This window comes from Ixodes scapularis, unplaced genomic scaffold, assembly GCF_016920785.2.
Source record: "Ixodes scapularis isolate PalLabHiFi unplaced genomic scaffold, ASM1692078v2 PGA_scaffold13__105_contigs__length_92229423, whole genome shotgun sequence".
NCBI classification, from domain to species: domain Eukaryota; kingdom Metazoa; phylum Arthropoda; class Arachnida; order Ixodida; family Ixodidae; genus Ixodes; species Ixodes scapularis.
In genome coordinates this window covers 40,980,109-40,992,812 of record NW_024609839.1, presented here as the reverse complement: position 1 = coordinate 40,992,812, position 12,704 = coordinate 40,980,109, and positions in this window count along the sequence as shown.

Below are 12,704 nucleotides of genomic sequence, written 5' to 3'. Positions count from 1 at the left end.
GTGAATTGTTTCAGCCCTGGGTCACCGAATAATCACAGCATTTTTTAGCGAGGAAGCTCCTGCGATCTTTAACCTTTATTACAAATCGACAATTTTACGAATTGGCAGTTCTGAAGATTTTGATATAACTTGCTTTCGTTGCAATAGCTTGCATTTGATCGCAGTGTTTTTGGTTTGTTTTTCAAGTGAAAAACTGGCGTTTGCTCAAGTGACGTATATGAAATGTCCTGCTATATAACAACGCATCAGCACATACTATTGAACTTAGATGCTCAGAGGTGTGTTCGTCTTTGTAATTAACAAGTTACAGACGTATTTATTTCTTACGAGTGTAATATTTATTTTCTGTAGCTGGGCCCGTTTTGTGCTCCTTAATGTCAGTGTGCTATGACGTTATCATCATGTGTGTATGGTTCTAAATATCCTCTTTACAATGCCTACAAAAGCCAAAATGACGTCAGCCGACCCCAACTCACGCATTGGACACGAAAACTGCGTCGCTCGGATGTATGCGCTCGTCAGCAATCAATTCGTCCATGGATATTTGAATTCGCGTTCCTGGCCAATGAGTGCCCTGACAAAACTTATCATCACTTGCGAATGTCAAGTTCTACGGTGTGCTTAAAAAACACGGTGAAAGCTTGGGGTCATCGCACCGGTGCCCTAGCATGTCACGACTGCCTGATTTCACAGTTTTCTTTTGAGTTGAGGATTACAGGTAATGAAGAAGTTTAAAAATAATTTCGTGGCCCCTTTAACACGGACATGTGTGCTACACCAGATAAAAAATATTGACTTTTTGAATGCCGGTAAACTTCCAAACAACCATTTGGCCTGTCGGCAAGAACACCTCATATCCGGCGTCCGTCTCTTTTGATGGCATCAACAATTCCCTAGAGACCACCATGCCGTCCTTCTTGGTTGAACCCCGTCGACGTCGCTCCTCACCAGTCGGTGAGAAAATCTTATCTTGAAGGGATGATCGGGTCTTGAAGAAGTATGATGCTAAACCTATACTCGCTCACTATGGGGCAGTCGAGCAGCAGTCATATCCCGAGCCAATCGTCCTGTCGTGGCCGGCGTAATCGGATTTTGTTCATCGGAGCGAAGTCCGAAAGCACTAGGACGGTACGTTCGTCCCACGAAGCGGCCGCCATCCCAGCGGCGCCGAAAACCACTCGCCTTGTCCGTGCACGTACGATATACCATAGCAGCTCTCGTCGCGCGACAGTCCCCGAGCTGCAAATCGTCTCACTTTTCAGAAAAAGACAGGCACCGTTCCTCCAGAGGTTCTTGCCGTACCGCGATGCCAAGCGTCTTATACTACTTTTCAACGAACGAATGGAGATCTCAACTAGACTACCGCCCGGCGTCGCTAGAAGCACGGTCACCATGGCAACCTTTCAGGCCCAAAATGGAGATCACTATCAGCGCCTCTGACATCGTGCATCTAGATAATTTTGCGTCGTGTCGGTACTCTGGCAGCTACGCTGTCATATAGAGTGGCTCTATCCCGGGCCAATGTAAGGCGAAAGCTATGACATTAGCCAATGAGAACGCAGAAGATCGAATCCAAAACAATAGGGAGTTTTAGAATAACGTACGCAATTTTAGCGCGTACACCAGCGCTCGCGTTAGCGCGTGCTACGCAAAGAGTGTTAGAATAGGGGTTTTCCGCCGCGACGCAAAGAACCCAAGCTTTTTGGTGGCCTTTGCAACACCACCAATACACAGTAACATTTTTTTTTAGAGCGCAGCTCTTAGGGGCCCGTTTCCGGCTTGAGCGGCGTCGCCGTCGCCGTCGCCGTCGCCGTCGGCGTAACCGCGCGGTGCATCATGGGAAATGTCCCATAATGCACCGCGCGAGCCCCCCCACCGGGGTCACGTGACCTCGTGGGGGGTCACGTGACCCCCCGAGGTCACGTGACTCCCCTGAGGTCACGTGACCCCCTCCTCAAGGTCACGTGACCCCCTCCTCGAGGTCACGTGACCCCCGCCGATGTCGCGTGACCCCCCGATGACGTCATCGTCACTGATGACGTCACCGGCATCCACATCGTCATCGTCATCATCACTGATGACGTCACCGGCATCCGCATCGTCATCGTCATCATTACTGATGACGTCACCGGCATCCACATCGTCATCGTCATCATCACTGATGACGTCACCGGCATCCCCATCGTCATCGTCATCATCGCTGATGACGTCACCGGCATCCACATCGTCATCGTCATCATCACTGATGACGTCACCGGCATCCACATCGTCATCGTCATCATCACTGATGACGTCACCGGCATCCGCATCGTCATCATCATCACTGATGACGTCACCGGCATCCCCATCGTCATCGTCATCATCACTGATGTCACCGGCATCCACATCGTCATCGTCATCATCACTGATGACGTCACCGGCGTCCACATTGTCATCGTCATCATCACTGATGACGTCACCGGCATCCACATCGTCATCGTCATCATCACTGACGACGTCACCGGCATCCGCATCGTCATCATCACTGATGACGTCATCAGTGACGTCACTGATGTCGTCACCGGCATCCGCATCGTCATCGTCATCATCACTGATGACGTCATCAGCGACGTCACTGATGACGTCACCGACATTCGCATCGTCATCGTCATCATCACTGGTGAAGCCATCAGTGACGTCACTAATGACGTCATCGGTACCTGCATCGTCATCGTCACGGATGACGTCATCAGTGACGTCAGTGATGACATCATCGGCATTGGGGGTCACGTGACCCCCAAGGTCACGTGACCCCCCCCCCTGGTTAGTTTACCCCCCCCCCCGTGCCCTTCCCTCCTCCTCCTCAAGAGCTGCGCTCTAATTCGGCGTTACAGGGAGTTGTAAGCGGCTTTCATTTTTTGTAACTTCGGAAGGAAAAAAAAGTGTTTTGGTCTAGAGTAGCATTTTAGATTTGTTTAAATAGGAGAATGCCACGTGAGAGGTCGACCAGTGTCCGCTTGTGTCGCCTCGGCAAGAGAGGTCTTCTGTCTGTACTGACCTTCCGCACACCAAATACGTTTTGCGTTTACCGTACTTAAGCGCGAAACACATGTACGACGAAAACCTTCCGATCCGACGTGCGGACTGCCGGAATGACCTTGGGGGAGAGGGTTTTCGTAGCATCGGAGAGCGTTGAAAACCCTCGCCTCCGACCGTCGTATTGCGCGGTCGGACGTCGGATCGGACGGTTTCGTCGTACATGTGTTTCGCGCTTTAGGTCGAGAAACCCTCGCGCGTCACGAGCAGCAAGTTGCCGGTGATTGCTGCACACCTTGCAGGGCCTTCCAGCCATATGTAAAGTGCACCTCCCTATAGAAGTGCAACGTTGTCCTGCATTGGAAATCGCAGTGGCGAGGATGCCGACGACGTCGCGCTCACGAAGACCGCCAAAGCGGCCGCAGCTGCGGTTATGAGAGCCGCCATGTTCTAACTGTACTCGTCTTGGCTTTAACCAACATCTCGCGCCTCGCGAAGCCTCCTTGGAGGAGCTCAACGACTTATTAATGCGAAAGCATTACCTGTCCCATTGAGTGAGTCGACGTCATGCAACGAATACTGGTGAAATTTATTTACGCCTTCAACTAGACTGTTTTGCTTTGTCAATCTGAGAGTAGTTTCGACCACCTTTGGAGAGCGTTCTCGACATGGAGGCGATCGGCTTCCGTTGCTTGTTGGGTAGTATGTGCTGAAGAACTGCACCAATACCATGGCTCGATGCGTCACAGTGAAGTTCCAGAGGAAGTGCAGGGTCATAATGCTCTTGCAGACTCTTCTTGGTGAGTTGCATCTTCGCTTCGTTAAAGTCTCTCTGGCATGATCACGACCATTCCCACCTATTAGCTTTTCGCTTCAGTTCATGTAGTGGATGTAGGATGTGGGCTTTGTTGCTGATGAACTTTCCGCGGTAGTTCAGCAGTCCCAGAAATGCTCTGAGAGCTTTTTGGTATTTCGGCGTCTTCGCTTGTAGGATCGCATCCACCTTCTTGACATTTCAGCGGATCCCTTGCTTGTCTACGAAATGTCCTAGGTAATGGATGAAGTGCTGCGTGAAGCAGCATTTTTTCTTATATAAGCGAAGTCCACTTTCCTTGAGTTTTTGTAGTACGTAATGTTGTAATGTAATGTTGATCGTGCTTGCCAGTTACCACCCTGTCATCCTGAAATGCACCTGCGGACGGCAAGTTCCCAACGAGTTCTTCGATGACGCGTTGGAAGGTAGCTGATGCTGCGGTTATTCCAAATGGTAGTCTGTTCACCCGATTGAGCCATCTGTGTGTGTTGATCACAGCAAGATTTTTTGCTTCTTCCGCTAAGGGGATCTGGAATTGCACAGACAAGCTGGATTGCTTGCTTGCTATCTAGCTTGGTAAGCTTCTCCCCATGGGCAATCTTCACAAAGAGATATTCAGTCTTCGGTAGTGGGTACCTATCTGGCTTCAAGGCTTGGTTGAGTGTACCCTTGTAATCCCCGCTAATGTGCGCTTGTCCATTTGCCTTCATCACTGGAACGGATGGAGTCGCCCAACTCACTCTTCATCACAAAAGTGATTGTGTGCTCTTTCTCAAGACGATCCAGCTCCTCTTCAATCTTTTGTCGGAAGGCGTATGGAACTGACAGAGGAACTTTGGTTGAGCATCTTCATTCGCACAGAGTTTCACGGCATACTCCTTCAGTTCTCCCGGACCTTCAAAGATGGAACCGTGTTTCTATAGCACACTTGCGAGAGTTAAGGTTTCTGCACGCACGTTGTATACTTCCTCCCAGTTCATTTGAAAATCATGAAGCCATGCCCTCCCCAGTATGGGAGGTCCCCCATTCTTCACCACTTGGATTTCATGACGCTTGGCTTGCCCGTTGTACCTCATCTCCACTTGAACAATTTTCTTTGGGACGATGGGATTGCCGGTGTACGGGTTCAGCGTTATCCCCGAAGGTTTCGACTGTATATTCGTAAGAATTTCTTAAAACGTCTCCAGGTTGATCACTGTCACGGGTGAGCCTGTGTCAACCTCCATCTGAAGAGGTTTGTTGCAAATCTTCATAGTTACTGTGATGGGTTTTCGATAGCTTGAGTCGATGAAATAAAACGGAGTATCGTCTCTCGAGTTCTGTGTGGTGGCACGGTTGGTGAAGTTTGGTTTATTCTTTCTTCTTGAATCTTGTTGATCTCGTTTCCTGTCACGGCAGACCGTTTGGAAGCGTCCTGTTCTTCCGCATATTTGAGTCTTGTTCCTTGCAAAGCAGTTTTCAAGGTTTTGATTCTTTTTACCGCAACGGTGACATGGGGTTCTGCTTGAGCGATATTTTTCTTTTCCCTCGCATGCCTTTTTCGAAAGTGAAGTCGTGCATTTACGACCTTGCACCAAGCGATTGGCATCTTGTTGGGTTTCGGTCTCGCTCCTTAAGGCCGGTTCAGACACTTGCGTTTGAGTGCGTTTGACTGCGTTACGTCGAGAACCGAAAGCGAGTCACCGGCACATCTGTGCTTCGTTTGAAGCGTGGAATCCAATTCAAGGAATCATCTTGGCACGCGATATAAGGAGCAGGGATGTCATGGTTTCTCGCTGCCGCAACGCAGTCAAACGCAGTCAAACGCAACTGTCTGAACCAGGCTTTATTTCCTTCGCATCCTTCGAGGCTACCTTCTTCGAAGTGGCAAGATCCACTGCTGCTATGAATGTCAGCGTCGGTTCAGCCAGCAGCTTTTCTATAATGTAATTTCCGTTCTTAATGCCGTCCATGAGCTTGTCTCGAAGGCGTTCGTTGAGGGAAACACCAAAGTTGCACTGCAGTGAAACCTGCTTGAGCGCAGCTATGTAGTCTGCGATGGTTTCGGATGCCAGCTGCTTCCAGCGTTGGAATTTGTAGCGTTCAACCATTTTATTGGGCGTCTGGTCGATGTGGTTTGCTGCTGTTGAACGATCTGTACGTACGTCTTGGTGCTTGGTTTGGTAGCCCGCCAAGTTTCGTATTAGTCCGTACATGTGAGACCATATGCTCCTAAAAATAACACGTTTAAATACTCCTTTTTTGTACGTACGATTAACGACTGGAATTCACTGCCCTCCGATTGTGTGCATGCCCCAAATATTGACTGTTTTGACTGTTGTGTTCGAAACCTTATGTAACCGATTGTGTGCATGACCCAAATGTTGACTGTTCTGACTGCTCTGTTTGAAACCGTGTGTAACCCTTTCCTGCTTGGATGGTGAAAAACCATCTGCAGTATTTTCTAAATAAATAAATTTCTCGTCCGACGATAGAGAGAACATCGGCTCGCTTTCATTCTGGAATGTCGTTCGCAGCAAAGAACACTTCGATCCTTTCGATGTACGAAGATGCATGATTCCGATTCCTGGTTTCAATTTTCATGATGCGAGGCATTCTTTCGGTTTGAGATAGGTCGTCACTCACGTTATTGTGTCTTCTTTGTTCCGATGTCACTCAACTCTGTATATCCGTCCTTGGATCCAATCCTCGTCGCCATTTTGATGTACCACTTAATTTGGGATAATGCAAGGATATATGTATTTAGCTGTTTAGGTTACAATCGGTTGGTAATATGAGAAGCGTCTTTTCGGGTCTGCGACTGCTCCCAGTCTGTGCGGTCTGTGACTTTCAGGCGTCTCGTGCTTCTCCGTGACTCGCCCTCCCCTGCCGGTGGCTCCAGCTGCATCCGCCGTTGTTTGAACTCAGTAGGTCGTGTTCGTTATACGTGGCGAACACGCACATAATACATGGCACCTATGTTACCCCGTACTGTAAATTAAAGCTTCGCTACGGCTCGTGTGCGAACACCATATGCACGCAGAGTGTGCAGCTATTCGGGGCTTTAAGTAAAAGCGCGTTATTTTTAAAAGGGATCTAGACTTTGTCTTATTAACGTCGTTTGGAGCAAGTCAGCCAGCTACACCTCGGGCCTTTGCGTGGTCGTCAAAACGACTGCTGACAGCGAGAAAGCTCTGTCTAAACCAAGTCCTATGAGGTGTGTCATCCTCCGCAGACCATGAGATGCAACAGGCATACAGAAATGTGTTTTACGACCGGCAAGCGACGACACATTTTAGTTGCCGACAACTCAAGAAACTCGGGTTGTGGCGAGTTTTTAACATTTTATTATCGCCCCTCAGCCAATGAGAGTGCGGCATTTTCCGATGAGAACGCCAGCGAACCAATCAGGAAGCAAGAAGCGTGAGCCCTCGGCGACTATTTCATATTTCTCGTTCTCAAGACCATATAACGTTCAGAATCAATTCACGCGTATTTCAGAACGGTTCTATTACGCCATAAACTTGTTCCTAACACAATGTCCTCAATACATTGAAGCGGTGGTATACCAAAGATCGGATATTGGCTCGAGTCCGCACGAACATGGGCGGCACTTTCGCAATCTGCGGCAAAATCTTCAAGCTATTGTTTGTCCCATTTCGGGGAGCTTGATGTCTTATCTACCCGTCTATAACATCGCTCTTCGTGCCGTCTTTGCCAAAAAACAAGAAGATAGGTGGGCCTACATCAGTTTCCGCCCACACCGGACGTTTACAGACTGTAAAACGGATAACCGAAGAAAGTATAAAAGACAGCACGCGAGTTCATCAATGGTGTTGCCGGCGCGCTTACCGCTGGAAATCCCCGGATATAGTATCGCAATTGGATCGCGCAACCCGCATGCAATCACGCCTTCGTCAACGGTCGCGAACGTTCAAAGTCTCGGAGTGCATTCGGTTTGCTCTGGACTCAATTTCTGCATTAGATAGGCTTCCCCACATCGCATATACTATCTGGAGAAAAGCTCGTTTACGCTGATTCGGACTGGGTTCCCCCCGATAAAAATAGTGTATTCACGCGTAACGTCACTTGCTTGTGTAACCTACAGCCACAAGACCAAAAATCTCGTTTATTCGGAGGGGGTTTTGCATTCATGTTTACACTTTTAACAATGCTTAAGAAAGTCGGGGTTAAGCCTGATTCACGTCGTGCAATTTTGTTTGTAACTCCGCAGTTGCGACGACAAACACCTCAAATTCCACCGTCATTTTCTTCTTTTGCCCACGAGCGACGTTTTAAAGTGCGAGATAGAAGGGGAAATCGCACCATGCGAATCAGGCTTTACTCAGGACCACTATACATCAAACGCTCGTGGCACCTCCGTGTAAAGCTTATTTTATTTAATTAGTCATGTTATTGAAGAAAGGTAAAAAAAAAACGCAGGCGAGATAGTGAACGACATCCAGAGTAACACTGAAACGTAGGAACAATAAAAACAAACGGACAGAACAAGCCGTGTTAGAGACTTCGTTGTTCTGTCCGTTTGTTTTATTGTTCCTCCGTCTCAGGTTACTATGGATAGTCATATCGTTAGCGGGTTTTTTTATTATTATTTTTTCACTCGGTGACGACTTTGTGTGGAGATCTCGACACATTTCAAATTATTTGCGATGAGAACGTGCCACATAGAACAACTAACTTAAAAAAAAAATAATGTTGTGGCTAAGTAGAAGCGGTTTGTTGTAAAAGAAGCTGATTTTTAGGATTGTTGGTTTTCTTTTTTCATGTGTTTTATAAAATATATATCCTTTTAAATGCTTTGCACGTATCTGCAAGTCTTCCTTATCGTTGCTTTACTCAGACACTTATGATATCGGCTACGAGAACAAAAGGCAGATAAGGTCTGCCCGACGAGGCCCAATCAACCGTTCACACTTCGCACAAATATAGCACGCAAAACTGACGATAACACACACGCACAATATTGCGACGCGAGAGGGAAACGAGGTGCGCAAGCTAAGTCCTAATACAAAACAAGCCACGCCGTCTACTAAACCAAGAGCGAAAGTATACCCTTCAATCGAAACTGCCTGCACGTGTTAACAACTAGGCAGAGCACAAGTTCGTCTGCTTCTTCTGCAGATGTTGTGATGACGTCAGAACTCAGAGCTCTGATTGGCTCTGACTGAAAGGATAGTGGGTAGACCTCAAAGCAAGCTGCCTTGAGGCTTGAGGTCTACCCGCTACTCTTCCAGTCAGGGCCAATCAGAGCTCGGCAATCTGACGTCACCACAACCCTTGCAGAAGAAGCAGATGAAACTGCGCTCCGTATAGTAACCGCCATTTTAATAAACGCAGTGCGTGTCGAGTCCTTGGCGTTTTCGAGCCGCCAGGCCCAATCACGAGAGAATTAGAAGTCACGTAGTATACAGCTCACGGTGTTTATTTTATTTTTTAGAGGAATAAACATTTAAAAAGAAAAAAAAAATCTTGCATGAGGTTTTTTTTTGTTTTTGTTTTTGCCTTCGTGTTATGCATGGGGACCACTAAAAAAATGTGAAAATGGTTTGTTAGTTAGCCATATATATAGAATGTTTTCATACTCTCGTAAATTATTATTTTTGGGGCATAAATGTTGTTGGAGATTTGAAGCTCGACTGACGCTTAAAACGGTTTTCAGAAAAACATTTTAAGCTTTAAAACATCTGTTGTTGTTTTTTTTTCTCTTTTTTTTATGCACAGCAAGAAAAACGGCAGAAAATGTCAGCTGGCGCCGCATAAAGCAGAAAAACGTGAACATTTCTTTGGTATCGATTCCCGAAAACCGAACCAACAGATGGACGGATGGATGACTGGATGAAGCTGACCGCTTTGAGTCGGGCGGCGACTTGCACCACCTAGTCGGTTTTTTTTTTTTCCTTTCTAACATATATTTCATCTTTCCTTTTAACATCTAAGATTAATTCTTAAAAGTAACGACTCGTACGACGGACGCGTTTCTATGCAATCGGGTGCACACACCTTCCGCCGTACAGGTCGCCCGGAGGGCAATAAGAAAATATTCATCCTTCCCTTAACCTATGCCACCAGTCAGAGAATCTCTTCTTGGTTATTTCCATCTTCCCCATGCCTGTTTTTTCCTCACAATCCCTAAATCCCAGTGCGCTTCTCAAATTTGTCGCCTCCTCAGCTACTACATGGTGAAGCTCCTTACATTAAAGTGTCAAGTGCTCAGCCGTCTCCTCCTCCTCTCAACAAGCTATAGACACACACCGTATTTACTTCCAGATATTTAGCTCTATATGTCTTAGTCCGCAACACTGCCGTCCTCGCCTCGAACAACAAAGAGCTCGCCCTAGAATTGTCGAAGATGGGCTCCTTAGCAATGTCCATAAACGATCTGTAAATTTCCAAGGTCGATTTAGTCTGCATGCCTGCTTCCCATATCTCCATCTCAGTTTCTTTAACTCCCATCTTAACCTTTAGTTCCCATCCACCTCCCTGCTATTGCCCATATGTTTAGATTCAAGTTTTCTAGTTTACTTTATTTTGCATCGACGCTTCTCATGTGTAAACAGCTAAAAACCGTTCGTGCCCTTCCTTCTGCATCTATTTTTCTTAGCCTATCATAAAATTTTATCTTACAGCTACCTTCTCTGTCCTCGAAGGAGAACCATCCCATATCGCCCTGTACACCTTGGTTCGGTGTTCTACCATGTGCTCCCAGAACCAACCCACCAACTCCACGTTCTTTATTTCCATAGTCTTGTCTGGACGTCCAGTTTTATGCACAAAACTACATTTGCTAAAGTCAGGCTCGGAACCATAGCTTCTTTCCAGATCTTCCTCACTACCTCATGCCTGTTATAGTTCCACAGTACTCTATTTTTCATTACAGCTTGATTTTTGTGGCCCTTACCAGTCACATTTTGCATGTTCATTGAGGTTTTCTATACCCTCGTTAATCCATATTCCTAGATACTTGCATTTATCGACTCGGTCAAATTCTAATTTTTGTATCTTTTGCTCTGCAATTACGTCATCATTGAATACCATGTCACAACTGAATTCTAAGCCTAACCTGTGGCTTTTTTTAAACTTTTCCTTTAATCCTTGGAGATACAACATGAAAAACAGTGGCGACAAAGGCCGTCCCTATCTAAGACCTTGTTTTATCTCTATTGGCGTTGTCCTCTTTCCTTCCCATGTTATTAGTACCATATGTTGTCTTTGTAAATATTGCTTAAAAATTTCCATATTTTTTCGTTTACATCCTTATGTTCCACAAATTGCCTTGAATGATATTGTTCTAAGCCCTCTTTATATCTAAGAAGGCTTACCAGAGGGGTCTACCTTCCTTTTCAGCTATCCACCTTGAAACACTGTGTTCAATGAAAATAAATTGCCTTCTTTCTTTTTGGAACCTATTTTGTAGCTCTCCTAGCACATTCGTATCTTCTACCTATGCTCGGAATGGGCGTTCGGCGACGCCTAGTTTATTTTTGCGGTGAAAAAGACCGTGTAAATTTTATTTTGTGACACCCTGTATATATCAGTGGTCTCAAACTCATTGGAGAGTGGGGGCCAGATAGCCCATACTGGAAGGGCCGAGGGTCAACGTAGACGGGGAGGGGGGGGGGGGTGGTAAAATAATTAAAAGAAGAAACCTCGTGCACTATGCTCTTTGTAAACTCAGTTTTGCCAGTCACATCTTTAGTTTTGATTTGTTTATATGACTACTTTGCGCCCTGACCTGATGTGATAGCAAGAATTAAAATGAGACCGCCCCGCCAACGTGCTGGCATTTCAAAAGAAGAAGAGAGCAAGTACGCTGTCGTTCCCATTGCCCAAGTCACTAAGAAATTAACCAAGCTCAACATGTCTAAAAAAAATTAATTTGACAGGGCTTGCTTTCCTGACGATTATTATTGAAGCATCCTGAGCAAATACTTGCATTTTAATGGTGATACTTTTTTTAAGGCAAGAATCCCGAGCTCGTAGCTTTTTCTTTGGCAGTTCGTCCTGCTGATCGAGAGTTCGCGCAGCCGAGATGCATCCTTCAACAAAGAGCTCGAGCTTGCACACTAGTAGCGGAATCGTTGCACATAACAAAAGGCAGGGAAGCAAAAGAGTAAAGCAAAACAAAGGGCAAATGAACCTAGATAAGTAAAAACTACGTGAATAAAAGAACTACTTTTCGAGCGAAAATGAATCGGCGAGATGCGATCACAATGGCGCATGTCATTTCTAGCGCTCGAGACATGGGAACCGGAACTCGTAGCCGACTGCCTGCGAGCCGCGTCCCATGTTTGAGACCCCTGGTTACACAAGCCATTCCGGCGTGGGCGGATTTTCCTTTTGTGACCCTGTGCTCCTGAGTAATCCCTCCCGAGTACAAATGAAGTATTATTAGTATTAGTACTAGTATTTTCTAGGCGTAGCTTTGGCGTTAGTTCATTTTGGGATGACGCGAAGTACAGCACATGTTCCAGTAACGAGCCGAATATTCTGTTTCCAACCCAGCTGCCTCGTGACCAAACGCGATATACGAAACTTCACGACGGTCTGGCTTTCCTGGCTGCGCTGCGATTGGTTGCCAGAAGACCGCGGCCGCTACTTTTCGGCCGCTTCTACGAGTGGTCTTGCGACCACCCTCCTGGGGTCTCCCCAAGTGACGTTGTTCAGCGTGTACGCGGAAGCGGAATTCCTGAGGGTTCCGGAAGTGACGAAGCGACTCCTCGACGACGCCCCACTCCGAGAGACCAGTGCTGCCTCCTCGCGAGGGGGATGAGAACTCAGAGTTTGGAGCGAGCGACTTCTTTTGGACGCCCCTGAACCTAAAATTGAGATCGTTTATTGCCCAACGGCGGTTCATTTTGAATATCAGTATTTTGGC